Source organism: Macrotis lagotis, chromosome 1 (genome assembly GCF_037893015.1).
Source record: "Macrotis lagotis isolate mMagLag1 chromosome 1, bilby.v1.9.chrom.fasta, whole genome shotgun sequence".
NCBI lineage: Eukaryota > Metazoa > Chordata > Mammalia > Peramelemorphia > Peramelidae > Macrotis > Macrotis lagotis.
The window spans coordinates 578,807,793-578,822,752 of NC_133658.1; the positions used below are offsets into that span (position 1 = coordinate 578,807,793).

A 14,960-nucleotide genomic window follows, 5' to 3' on the forward strand; every position below is an offset into this window, starting at 1 on the left:
AAACCCCCAAGTGCTCATTTCTTATAGCACAGTAATATTCCAACATTATCATGAACTACAACTTCCTCAGTCATTTCCCAATTGGTGGGCATCCAGCAATTTCCAGTTCTTCACCACCACAAAGATAGCTGCTATAAATATTATAGAACATTTAGGTTCTTTTCCTTTTTTTCTAGTTATCTTTGGAAATAGATCTAGAAGTGAATGCATTTCTGGGTCAAAAGGATATAGATAGTTTAATAACTCCTTGTGCACAATTTCTGATTATCTTCCTTATTCAATAATTGTCAGTATATGGCAAGATTTTTCCCTTTTTTGGTTGTCTAACATATTAGTCTAAGTCACCAGGTGTTTGAGTTTTACTGTTTGGTGATATATTCCTAGGCAGGGCTCAACTGTCTCACTATTTAACTATTTCTTTATCTTTTTGTCCAAAGGATTGGCCTCATTCCCCCAAGGGGGAGGTATCTTTTTCAAATCATCAGAGAATAACTCTCATCTTTGAAAAAGAAAGAGCCTCCTTCTGACTTATTTCTCTTTCCTCCTCTCCCAATCAGATATCTGGTTGCTAGGTGTTCCCTGGCTAATTACCTGCATCAGCATAGAATGGTCTCCTGTGTATAAACTACAGCAGATATTCTAGAGGGGCTGGGAGTTTCTGCCTTAACCCTCAAAGTCTACCATGAGCAGAATGTTGTTATGGACTGGGAACAATTGAAAGCTTATGGTAAGATACAGTCCTTATTCTCATGGAACGTAAGAGTATATAGCAGAGGAATAAGATGCAAACAAAAGTTCATAACACACAGCATTACATGGTAAGGGAATAAGAGACCCAGGAAAGAGAGTTCCATTTGAAGACACAGTAAAACCACTTAGAGAATCATAAAATCCTAGGGTTGAAAGACTACCAATGACTTCAGAGTTCATCTAGGATCCATATCTCAGAGAAGGAATCCAGGCTCCAGCATGGGCTATCCATTCTCTGACTGAAGACGAGAACTGATGGAGAATCCAGCAACCTGCTGCACTCTCAGTGGGTTCTATTTTTAATTAAATTGTCCCTTATATGGAAGTCTAAATCTGCATTAATGAAAATTCTACACATAGATCCCATTTCTGTCCTTTGGGCCCAAGCTGAAAAAGTTAGTATCTCTTATGTCCAAAGCACTGTACCAAGTGCTGCAGATGCAAAAACAATTAACTTTTTTTTTGAATTTACAATTTTCCCCCAATCCCATTTCCCTCCCCCCACCCCCACAGAAGGCTGTCTGATAGTCTTTACATTGCTTCCATGTTCCATGCTATCTCTCTCTCTCTCTCTCTCTATATATATATATATATATATAAATATATATATATATATATATATATATAAATTGAATGTGTTGAAAGACAAATCATATCCTTAAGGAAAAAATAAAATATAAGAGATAGCAAAATTATATAAGGCAGCTTTTAAAAAAAATTAAAGGTAATAGATTTTGGTCTTTGTTTAAACTCCACAATTCTTTCTTTGGATACAGATGGCATTCTCCATCACCAATACCCTAAAATTGTCCCTGATTGTTGCACTGATGAAATAAGCAAGTCCATTAAGATTGATCACCACGTTGCTGTTACAGTGTAAAATGTTCTGGTTCTGCTCATCTAGCTCACATCAGTTCATATAAATCCTTCCAGACTTCTCTAAATCCCCCCGCCCAGTTTCCAATAGAACAATAGTGTTCCATGACATACATATACCACAGTTTGTTCAGCCATTCCCCAATTAATGGAGATTCACTCAATTTCCAATTCTTTGCCAATACAAAGAGAGTTATTATGAATAATTTTGTACAAGTGATGAAAAAACAATTTTTTAAAATCCTATAGTTTTTACTATCAGTGAAATTTCCTTCCTCCCTCCCTTCCCCACCCCCTCTCACTCTCACTCTCTCTTTCCTTCCTTCCTTCTTTCTTATGGCCTGATCCCAAGGCTGATAGACACAGAAACTTTGACCCACTCCATTTCAGAACTTGGGCAGATTACCCATCCTTAGACAGTCTGATTCCTCTTCCATCCAAAGGTTCATCAGATTGTGCCACACTAACAGACACTGGCTAGGCTTTAACCCTCCCATGGTAATTAGCTGATATCCTACCAGATATAAGACAGGCCAGAAGACAGCCATTTTTATGACTGTTTACTCTCATAACCATTAAAAGAGAACTTTCTCAGATTATTTAAAAACATATGTAACTAGGATAATGCACTATGACCAAATAGGATTTATTCCAGGGATGCAGAGTTGGTTCAATATTAGGAAAAGCATAATTAAGTATATCAATAACAAACCTATCAGAAATCATATGATTAATCAATAGATGCTGAAAAAGCTTCTGACAAAATACAGCACCGATTTTTACTCAGAACACTAGAGAGTGGTTTGTTCCTTGGCATAATAAGTGGTATCTATCTGAAACCATGAACAAGCATTATATGCAATGGGGATAGTCTAGAGGCATTCCCAGTAAGGTCAGGATGAAACAAGGATGCCCATTATCACCACTACTATTCAATATCATATTAGAAATGTTAGCCTCAGCAATAAGAGAAGAAAAAGAAATTGAAGGAATAAGGATTGGGAAGAAAGAGACAAAACTCTCACTCTTTGCAGATGACATGATGTATACCTAGAGAATCCCCCAAAATCATCTAAAAAACTACTAGAAATAATTAGCAACTTTAGTAATATTTCCATATATGACTAGCAAAATACAGCAGAAAGAGCTAGAAAGAAAAATCCTGTTCAAACCTCAGACAATATAAAATACCCGAGAGTCTATCTGTCAAGGCAGACTCAAAAACTTTTTGAAAACAATTACAAAACACTTCTCACACAAATATAATCAGATTTAAATAACTGGGCAAACATCAACTGCTCAAGGATAGGCAGAGCTAATATAATAAAAATGACAATTCTACCAAAACTAAATTACCTATTTAGTGACCTACCAATCAAAATTCCAAAAAATTACTTTAATGAGTTAGAAAAAGTTGTAAGTAAATTCATATGGAGAAATAAAAAGTCAAGAAGATCCAGGGATTCAGTTGAAAAAAGTGCAAAAGAAGGAGGCTTAGCCTTATCTAAAATTATATTATAAAGCATCTGTCATCAAAACTGTCTGATATTGGCTAAGAAATAGAGTGGTGGATCAGTAGAATAGATTAGGTGCAATAGCAGGAAACAATTATAGTAATCTGCTGTTTGATAAACACAAAGAGCCTAGCTATTGAGATAAAAACTCTCTCTTCAATAAAATTGGGAAATTTGGAAGTTAGTATGGAAGAAACTTAGATTAGACCAACACCTCACACCCTATACCAAGATAAGATGCAAATGGATACAGTATTTAGACATAAAAAACAAAACCATAAGCAAACTAGAAGATCAAGGACTAGTTTACCTGTCAGATCTATGGAAAGGGAGATGGAGAACATTATTAAAAACAAACTAGATAATTTTGATCACATTAAATTAAAAATCTTTTGCACACCAAGATCTAAAGAAATGTAGTAAATTGGGAAACAATTTTTACAGCTAGTATTTCTGACAAAGGACTCATTTCTAAAATACATAGAAAACTGAGTGAAATTAAAAAAAAAAGAAGCCATTCCCCAATTGACAAATGTTCAAAGGATATGCAAAGGCAATTTACAGATGAGGAAATCAAAGTGATCCATAGCCATATGAAAAATTGCTCTAAATCATTAATTATTAGAGAAATGCAAATTAAAGCATCTCTGAGATACCACTTCACACCTCTCAGACTGACCAATATGACCAGAAAGAATAATGATCAATGTTGGAAGGGTTGTGGGAAATCTGGGACACTAATGCATTGTTGATGGAGCTATGAACTCATCCAACCTTTCTGGAGAGCTATTTGGAATTACACCCAAAGGGCAACAAAAATGAGCATACTCTTTGATCTAGCAATACCACTACAGGGTGTATACCCTGAAGAGATGATGAAAAAGAGTAAAAACATCACTTGTACAAAAATATTCATGGTAGCCCTGTTTGTGGTGGCAAAGAACTGGAAATCAAGTAAATATCCTTCAATTGGGGAATGGTTTAACAAACTGTGGTGTACATATACACACATATATATGTCTTAGAACACTATTGTTCTATTAGAAACTAGGAAGGATGGGAATTCAGAGAAGCCTGGAAGGATTTGCATGAACTGATGCTGAGTTAGATGAGCAGAACCAGAAAAACATTGTGCACCCTAACAGCAAACATAGGGCGTGATGATCCATCTTGATGGACTCGCTCATTCCATCAGTGCAACAATCAGGGACAATTTGGGGGGATCTGCGATGGATAATACCATCTGTATCCAGAGAAAGAATAGTGGAGTTTGAACAAAGACCAAAGACTATTACCTTTAATTTAGAAAAAAAAAATTATCTTATGTAATTCTACTATCTCTTATACTTTATTTTTCTTCCTTAAGAATATGATTTCTCTCTCATCACATTCAACTTAGATCAATATAAACCATGGAAACAATGTAAAGACTAACAGACTGCCTTGGGGGGGGAAGATGGGGGAAATTGTAAAACTCAAAATAAATAAAATCTTAAAGAAAAAAATAAACACATGTAATCATAATAGAGATTTTTAAACAGAGTTATGCAGTGGTTTCCCATGAAGTTTTTGTTTTTGTTTTGTTTTGTTTTTATCAAAGCCTATACACAACAGGAAAGTCTGATAACTCTTGCTCCCTTGACAAAGGAAGGTCACATAGAAATTTTCATTATACTGTGTGAGAGTTACAATGGAAAGGAGCTGTATTTATCTTCTCCTGTTCCTCTCCACCTCAGACATTCCAATTAGCCTAAATATCTCCACTGAAATCATCAAATAAAATCCCACTAAAATCATAAATGTAAACACAAAAACCAATAAAGGCTTCAGAAGCTAGAAGGAGGGGAGTAAGGCAGGAGAAAGGGAAGACTGCTTCAGAAGTTATGCTTGGGCTAGGGTGGACAGTTGAGCTACAAGGACTGATTTCTGTCCTCCAGTGGTAAGCACAAGGTCTAACACACATAATAGTTGCTAAATAAATGCTTATTGATTGACTAACTTGATGATTCAGGGAAAGAGAAATTTTACTAGATTCTCAGAAGTTTTCCCTGCCCCAAGTCCTGATAAGTATTTGGACAAAAGGGAGGAAGCATTTTTTAAAGTTAATTTTTGACAATCAATCAAAATCCATCTCCTCCTCCTGTCCCCTCCCTACTTTTTTCTTTTGAAAAAAGAAAACTAAAATCCATTACACATATTTACTCAAGCAAAATAAAATGCCCATATCAATATCAAGTCCAAGAAAACAATTGTCTTAATTTGTAATAGATGCGTCTCCTCTCAATCTGGATATCATGTTTCTTCATGAGTTTTCTGGCATCAAAGTTAGTCACTACATTGATTAGTCACCCTAAATGTCTCAAAGTCATTTTTCCTTACAATGTTGTTGTTATTGTATGAATTGTTGTCTTGGTTCTGCCTTCTTCACTCTGCTGTTAGTTCACAGAAGCTTTCCTAGGCCTAAAAGGGTGAAAGCAGGGTTATAACTCATTCCCTCCTTACAAAAGAGGAAAAAGAAATCAAATCCAGTTAAAACTTGGAAAAAGACCCACACATACATATTTAAGCAAATTTTTTTTTTTTCTGGAAGGAGTGAACTACAGAAGACTAAAGAATTTGAAGAATGACTACTAGTAAGTGGGAGAATTATAGAATCATAGGATCAAATATAAAAATCTTATGGTTTTTAAAGCCCTACCACTCCTCTTAACCCAGCTTGACATTAGCCTATACTGACATCTTGTCTAGACTATCCCTCGTGCTTGGAAAGTTCTCAACCTTCATTTCCACCTTCAAACCTCTTCTCAAAGCCTATCTTTGGAGGGAGGCCTTTCCCAGCCTCTTTTCACCATCACCCAACCCAAGCTAGCCCATTTCCTCAGAGGTTGCCTCCTATTTACACTGTTCACCTTGAATGTGTATAGTTGTTTGCCCCCTCCCCCCATTAGAAGGGGAGCTCCTTGAATTTAGGGACCAATTTGTGTCTTTCTTTGTATTCCCCCAATGTTTACTACATTGTCTTATACACATAATAGGAATTCAATAAATGATTGTTGATTGATTGTCTTGGTTCTGAGATGATAGTTCAGAGGAGAGCTTCTGCTAGGTTGTCAGGAAATTAACAGACCACTTAGACTGGCACAATATGTTTATCCTGTCAAATGCCTTACCTCCTAGGATCTAGATGCTCTTTCCACACCCAGAGCTCTTCCTATTCTTCAAATCCTTCAAAGTGTAATAGAAAGTGTAATGAACTAAGACTCAAGATACCTAGCTTCAAGTAGCAGGCTTTGTTATAGACTCTTGTGTCTGTCGTGAACTTCTCATCTGCAACATTAGAATAATAGTATTTGTAATATCTACCTCATTGGGTTTTTGTGAGGAAAAGGCTTTGCAAACTTTCAAGTGTATGCATGTATATATCTCTTTCTATCTATATGTACATATATTTATATATGAACATATATATACATATGCATACATGACTATATACATATATATATGTTTATATACAATATAAGTATAATCTAGTCTCATCATAGGAAAGCTAGAAGGTACAGTGGATATAACAGCAGGCCTAGAGTAACCTTCTTGAATGCATATGCATTTGCTAGCTATATGACCCTGGGCAAGTCACCTAACTTTGTCTCAGTTTCTCATCTGTAAAATGAGTTGAGAGAAGGAAATGGCAAACCACTCCAGTCTCTTTGCCAAGAAAATAATGGACTCAGGAAGAGTTTGACATGACTAAAATAACCAAACATCAAATCTCAATATAAGTCAAAGAAGGCTCCTGATAATGATTTGAAAAAGTTTTCACAAGAGGGTCAAAACAACTAGTGTTAAAAAAACTAAAGGTTAGTAAAATGTGTCATGCATAGATAATGGTATAATGGATAGAGAGCTTGCCTTGGAGTCATATCTCACTTAACTACATTGTAGAGGAAATTAACACATAACCAGCTGTTGTACCCCCCCCCCCAATCCCCAACAAAAGGAGGGCAAGAATTAAAGCTATTCATTGAGCACTACTATGTACTAGGGAATATGGGGAATGCAATGAAATAAGTATGACTGTCTGTGAGCTCGAGTTTTAGCACTTAGTTGAAGTTAAAATAAAATATATATATATATATATATATATGTATGTATGTATGTACATGAAAAGACAACATAAGATAAGAGTTATGACTTTCTCATGAGATGTAGAGATAATGAGTACTATAGGAATTCAAAGCTCAAATCACTGCAGGGAAGGGTATTCAGGGAAAGTTTTACAGAGAATACAGGATTGGAGCTGAGTCTTGAAGAAGGATCTGTATAGAGGGGGTTTTCTAGGCAGTTCAGACAGTATGAGTGAGGCCAAGGCAGGAATGCATCAAATAGGTTTTGAGGATCATTGAGTAGCCCAGTTTGGGTAGGCATTCTCTGTAGTAGAATTGGTATTTAATGAATGAATACAGCACTGAATTGAGAGAAGGGGGCTAAGACAAGTTAGTGGCTGATTGTTGTGTGCTTTGAAAGACAGAGTAGGAAGTTTGAATTATTTAGGCTGCAGGCCATGGAAAGGCATGTAAATGTTTAAGCAAGAGAATAACAGAAGAAAAAAGGATGTTTTTCTGAAGATTAAACTTGGAGGTGTAGAGTAAGCAAGATGGGATGTAGCCTAAATAGATCTTCAAGCATGTAAAGTGAAGTATTTAAAGTCAAAAAAGGTATCTGAACAGCTTTATTGCCCTTTGGGCATAGTTATTTTGGGGGTTTTTTGGTAAAGATACTGAAGTAGTTAGCCATTTACTTCTCCAGCTCATTTTATAATTGAGGAAACTGAGGAAAATAGGATTAAGTGATTTGTCTAGGGTCACACAGCTGCTAAGTGTCTGAGGCTGGATTTGAATTCAGGGAAGACGAATTTTTCTGATTCCAGGTCTGGTGCTCTATCCACTGTGCTAAAAAATTTAATAAATTCATGTTCAGTCATAGATTAAAATGATCATCAGGCAAAGAAAACTGAGGCCTGGAGCCCAGGTTGAAAATCACAACTAGACTCAGGAATCACACAGATAAAAGGGAATACAGAAGTCAGAGGAATGGATGATCAATAACCAAGGGAGACATTTTGGAGCATGGTTTCCAAATCTGTTCTGTGTCATGAACCTCTTTGGCAGTCTGGTGAAGTTTCTGAATCCCTTTCAGAAGGGTTTTATTATTCATTTTTTTTTTTTAGTTTTTTTTTTTCAAGGCAATGGGGTTAAGTGGCTTGCCCCAAGACCACACAGCTAGGTAATTATTAAGTGTCTGAGACTGGATTTGAACCCAGGTACTCCTGACTCCAGGGCCGGTGCTCTATCTGCTGCGCCACCTAGCCACCCCTTGAAGGGTTTTTTTAAATAGGTAAAATAAAATAAAGAAGATTAAAAAGGAAATCAATTGTATTGAAATAGTTAACTGTATATTCAAAATATGTGACATTTATATTCTAATAAACTGTTATATATGATAACACTCAAATATTGAATGGGGTTATGAATTGAGGGTCAGTTCACATTGCGTATGCATTTGGGTATGTATTACCTGGTTTCTCTTCTATCTTCCCTCAATAAATAAATGCAGAGGATTTCTCTCTTTTCGCTAGAGTAGAGGATCTTTAATCAGGGGCCTATGAATATATATATGTATATACATATATATACATATATATATATATAGTTAATTCTCATTTTTTGTGGATTTCATACTTGTGAATTCACCAACTCACTATTTGTAACCCCAAATCAATTAATTGTCACTTTTGCCAATCATTCATAGTTGTATAGTATTGAAAAATTTGACTCAATAGTTTTATAATAATTTGAAAATATGTGCAGAATGGCAAAAATTTTGTGTCACATGATATGAATGTTCCTAGCTAAGTTGAACAAAGACATGCTCTACTTTCTTGTTTCATCTCCCAAACTCTTTATCTATCTTATTTTTTCCATTACATAAAGAAATTTTTATATACTTTTTTAAAATTTTGAGTTCCAAATTCTCTTCCTTTCTTTCTTCTCTCTCCCACCTCCTTTAAAGGGCAAGCAACTTGATATGGTCATCATACACCCTATATATAAGTATTCTTTTTGCATGTTTTTAACATTTTTGTTAGTGATTTCATTGTTTAAAAAGGTCCAAGTATAGTTTAAAAAAACTACTTATTCTAAGCACAAGAAGGCTTCACCATGACTTACAGAGAAAATAAATGTATTAGATAAGCTTCATTTAGGTATGAGTTATAGTAATGTTGGTTATGAATTTAATATTAATAAGTCAACACTACAATATATCCAGGAAAAAAAAGATGAAATTTACCAATATTCTGAGCAGAGGTTCCCAGGAACCTCACCATGTATTTCTTCTAACAGAATAATTCAGTATTTGTTAATTCAGTGTTTGTGGTGTCTTCATAGAAAATAAATAACATGAATGACAAGAATCAACTGTAATACATATATAATATATAAATAGTATATAATTATGCCTTATAATGTGTTTTATGTATCTGTTCATGGATCCTTAGTTAAGATATATTTCATTTTTATATTATTATTTATTTTTATTGTTTTGATATAAATTTATATGAACTTATATATATTTATATTGTACATAATTACACAAAATTCATTTTATATATTTACATAAAATATATTGGTATATATTTTATTTGTATACATATATGCATATACATAAATTTTATATATTTAATTTAATTTAATAATTTATAATTTATCCTTCATTTTCGAAGAAGACCAAGACAACAGGGAGGTGGATGCCATGACAAGCACATGAATTAGATTTGAGTGAGGGAGTGCCATGCTAAGTCAACAAACTCAATTTCTCCTCCAGAGACATCTGGATTCAGTGGCCAGATAGGAATCAGGATGACAGGAGATGGCCCTAGATGTAAGGCAATCAAGGTTAAGTGACTTGCCCAAGATCACATAGCTAGTAACAGTCAAATGTCTGAGGCCGGATTCAAACTCTAGTCCTTCTGTTGTAATAAAACTAAATCAATTTTGTGTCTGTCCTAAATGTGGCAATAGTACAGTGAGGCCCTGGGAATGTGGGGGTAAAGGAGATACCTCCAGGTTGCCTAAGGAGAGATACAGTTACTCGGGTCAGAAACATGGTAGGTCAAAGTGGTGGCATGGAATAGAGGGGGAAGAAAGGGAAGATGGATAGAGAAGGAGAGGAAGAAGAGAAACTATTTCAAAGAAAATTCAACTAATTTCTAAATGCAGAGTTTGCAATGATGGTAAATTTCATTGGCTCAAGGCTACTGTATCCAGTTGGGGGATAAGAAGGCTAACTTCCACTGGGGCAGTACAAAAAGGAATCAGATTTCAGGTCCATTCACATCAGCTAGCTCACTCTAGATTTCTCATGCTGGGATCTGAGTTACAAGGACAGGATAAGTCATTGTCATGGGTGGCAGAAAGAGGTGCCAGGGCTGTTGGTCTACATGGAATTCAGGGCTGGCAGGTCCTTCAAGGCAGGAGAACAAGAGGCTGGCAAAAGAAATCAGGAATCCAGGCTAAGGAACTGGGGCATAAAAAAGTCAGAAAATTACAGTCAGGCAGGAATGAAACAGCATCAGTAACTTGGAACAAAATCTCACAGCAACAAGGATGGGGCATCAGCAACAGGAGAGTGGCTTGGACAGAGTCAGGGGTTCCTTGAATTCTCCCTGATCGGGGCTTGAGGAGGGCCCGAGTCTGAAGATGTAAATAAATGCACATGTTGGGATCAGGGGAATAATGGTGTAGGAGTGGGGTGAAAGATAAGGTATAAATAATAATAATAATATTCAATCTAAATAATTCAAAAAGCATTCAATAATCACTTATTGTTGGAGTTAGGAAAACAGAGTTCAAAGCTGACCTCAGACACTTAATAGCTGTGGGAACCAGGACAAATCACTTAGCCAATGGGCCTCAGTTTCCTCATCTATAAAATAAGTTGGAAAAAGAAATTGTAGTCCACTTCAGCATCTTTGCCAAGAAAACGCCAACTGGTGTCATGAGGAGTGGGACATGACTGAAACAACTGAACAAAAATGACAAAATCACTTATTTTGTAAAAGGCACTACCCTGGGTGGGGGGGGGGGAGAAAGGATGGGTAAAAAGACAGAAATAAAAAAATAAAAAATAGCTCCACTCTCTTTGGCCCATTCACAATCAGGATGAAGCCCATTCTAAGCAACCAGACTGGATGTTTCAGAAAATGTTAACATTTCTCCAAAGGGTCAGACAGTTATTGTGAAGGGGCCCAGAGGAAACCTCTGCAGAGATTCCAACCATATCAATATGGAGCTCAGTCTCCTTGGAAAGAAGAAAAAAGACTCCAGGTGGACAAATGGTGGGGAAATCGAAAGGAACTTGCAATTGTAAGCACAATCTGTAGCCATGTGGGAAACATAATCAAAGATGAGGAATGTGTATGCTCCTTTCCCCATTAATGTTGTTATTCAAGAGAATGGATCACTTGTTGAAATCTGAAATTTCTTGGGTGAAAAATATATCTGAAGAGTACACATTAGACCAGGTGTTGCTTGTGTGGTTTCTCAAACCCCAAAAGATGAGATACTTCTTGAATGAAATGATATTGAACTTGTATCAAACTCAGCTGCCCTGATCCAACAGGCCACTACATCAAAAACAAGGATATTAGAAAGTTTTGGATGTCTCTGAGAAAGGCACAGTGCAGCAAGCTGGTGAATAAGTTGGAAAAAATGCCAAAGGCCATGTCTTGAGGAAAGTCATCTATTCAGATGTCAAAAAGAAAAAAAAAGCTCCGACTTCTGAAAAGCATGACACAAATAGGTAAAAAGCTAAGTACATTCAAGATAATTTGAGGAATCAATCAAGAACTGCATTGTCTAGCATGATGCTGATCCATGAAAAAACAGAAAATTCTAGAGGCAGAGGTGAGGAGAGAGTACATTCCAGGTGTGGGGAAACATCCCGTATAAAGTCAGGGCTGAAATGTTATGTAACATGTGTATAAAAAGGAATATGAAGTAAGTCTGTCAAGGTAGGCTGGAGTCACATTTTACAGGGTTTTAAATGTCAAGCTAAGAAGATTTTTTTTTTTATTCTAAGGGCAATTGGAAGCCTATGAAGATTCTTGAGCAAGAGATTGATAACACACCATCAGACCTTAGCTTTAGGAAGATTATTTTAGCAGCTTTGTAGAGGATGGTTTAGAGAAGCTAGGAGTCTAATTAGGACTACAGCACAGAACTGGTGAGAAGACATGAATGAGGATATTACTAATTTTTCCCTATTTATATTAGCTCATTTTTGTGTCCTCATAACTACCCCTATGAAAAGACTGTCACAAATTAACTTCTCATTTGTCAGGCCAGTCCTTGACAACTGTCAGTAAACCACACATGGTGATAGACTAACACACTGTTGATCCTCAATTCCATGTCCCCTACTTTGAATTAATCTTAACTCATCACCATGAAAGCATCGACCTAAGCTAATGCTAATAGTTCTAGTCATTTGAATCATTTGGAAAACCTTAAAGGGTCCAGAGTGAAAGGATCTTCTAGGACAATTCCCCTAATTTTACAATTAAGGAAAGAAGCCCAAAAATAAAAGTGATACTTGATGAAGAAGAACTGAGATTGCAAAGCATTTCCATTTCTATTCTATCATATGACCTCATTCTTAATAGTTGTGTGTGTAAAATTAAACAGTGTATTACAATATTCTTTCCAAATCATCAGTGGCATTGTTTTTCAATGTCAATGCCTTTTATTTATTTACACCAAGTGTTTACTATATCCCTAACTGAACTGGGAGTGCCCCAAGGGGAAGAACTGTGACTTTTCCAATAGAAAGGAAAAGTAGATAAGGAAAGAAATTCAATTCCTACCTACCCACAGACTCCAAGGCTAGGAAAGGTCTTTTCAGTTGGATCTTACCCAACTTTTCTCCCTTCAATATAGTCCTGTAAACTAAGCTGAACACAATAGGTTTCTCTTTTTTTTCTCCTATCCTTCCCCATACCATAGTAACTCCTGTTTCTACCACAGGTACCACCATCTCTAATATCTACATTTTCTATTTAAAAAAAAATTCTGTCAGGTCAGAATAAGAAAGCCCAGGAGATCTTGACATGCCAAGGACAGCCTGATTTTGGAATCTCCTGAAGGCATTAACTTTCCAGTCATATTCCTTCTAATTTTTGTTAATGTAGAGCCAAATGATTGTGCAAAATGAATAATATGCTATGAAGGAAGCATAAACTAAAGAGGGAAAGATGAAAACCCACGGCAGGAACACTTTCATCAAGTAGGTAACATTTTGAATGAGTCCAGAACTATGGGCAGATTGCTATAGACAAAAATGAAGGGAAGAATTTGTCATCTTTCAGAATTCTAGACCCCAAATTACTCTTGAGTTCCATAAAGACCCAGAAAGACCCCAATTTGGCTCTAAAAGTGTGTCAAAAACAACCAGCAGTTGGACTTCTGATTGAGGGATGAAGAATGCAGTAGTGGGTTGTCAGGCCCCAGGAAGAGGTCTAGCCTCAAGTTAAGGAAGGAACCAGTGGAGGAACGGTGAATTCTGGCACTCCAGAAGGAGGTGAGTAGGGAGGGAATAGAGTTACTCAATCATCACATGTATTAGATATACAGCACAGTTCCAATTCAACAGTCACGCCAAGCTGCACCACTCAGTCTCAGCCCATCATCTCACCAGCTGTCATTACCAACATAAACAGATTCCTTCCGCATTGGCAATCAATGGCCACTGACATTTTTGAATGCTCAGTTAAAACACACACACACACACACACACACACACACATATATAACAGAACAACCATGGCCTCTTGATCCCTCTTCCTCCTCCTGATGACTAGGGGGTCTACTCTTCTAAATGAAAAAAACTGGGGGATTTCCAAAATAACCTCTATCTCAACACTCCCTGAAGTCACAATCGCACAGCTGGGGGAAGTTCCATCGGGACAAAATAAACTGAGATCAAAAGGGCAGCAAGTGGGGTGGGGGGCTGGGGGTGTAGCTGGACAGAAGATGTGGGAAGGGGCAAAAAAGGTCTGAGAGCTCCAGTCCCCCAAGGCAAAAAGCTAAATCATTGTTAGTCTAGGAGGGCAATTTTCCTTGGCAAGAGGATTTATTAATCATCACCAGAAGCAACATTTAGCAATTTCATTTTAATTTGATTCGAAACACTTTATTTAAATTATCTCCTGAGTCCAATTAGAAAAAAAAGAAAACTTTCAGTCTCCATATTTAACCATTTAATCCTAAAGCAGGCATTTCTCAGCTCCCTCCCCTTCAGCACTCTGATTTCGTTCTATTTGGGTGAAAATAAGAGTCGCTCCTATGATCCAGGGTAAGTAAAGCAGGTTTTATAAGAGAGAGCATGTCTTCTGCTTCTTCCTTTGTTGCCCCCAAACCCATTTAGTTCCCTTATTTCTCAAACACCTTCTTCTGGCTAAAAGATGCCCTGGAAACCCCGTCCTTTATTTCTGTCCGTCTAGCCTCTCTCCTTCCCTCGAGCCCCCCACTTCTCCCAGTCCCGCAGTCTAACTGGCCTCTCCCAGAGTGGCGACGCTCACAGTGGCGGGACAAAGTGGGGAGAACCCCAACTCTCCTCCCCCACCCCCCGCCACGCACACTAATCCCTACAGATTCTCCCAGTCTGCTCCCTAATCTCTCCTAATTCCGAAAAGAACCGCCCCGATTTTGCCTGGCCCCAACTCATTATTTGGCAAGTTCAAAGAAAAATTAAATAAAATAAAAC

The 14,960-nt window shown here is 36.9% G+C and overlaps 1 protein-coding gene across 4 annotated transcripts in view; it reads right to left on the reverse strand.

Moving 5' to 3' along the window:
- Positions 1-14,960, reverse strand: part of MYLK (myosin light chain kinase) — a 410,235-nt gene that overhangs the window by 318,583 nt on the left and 76,692 nt on the right. The gene's annotated exons all lie outside the window — the stretch shown is intronic.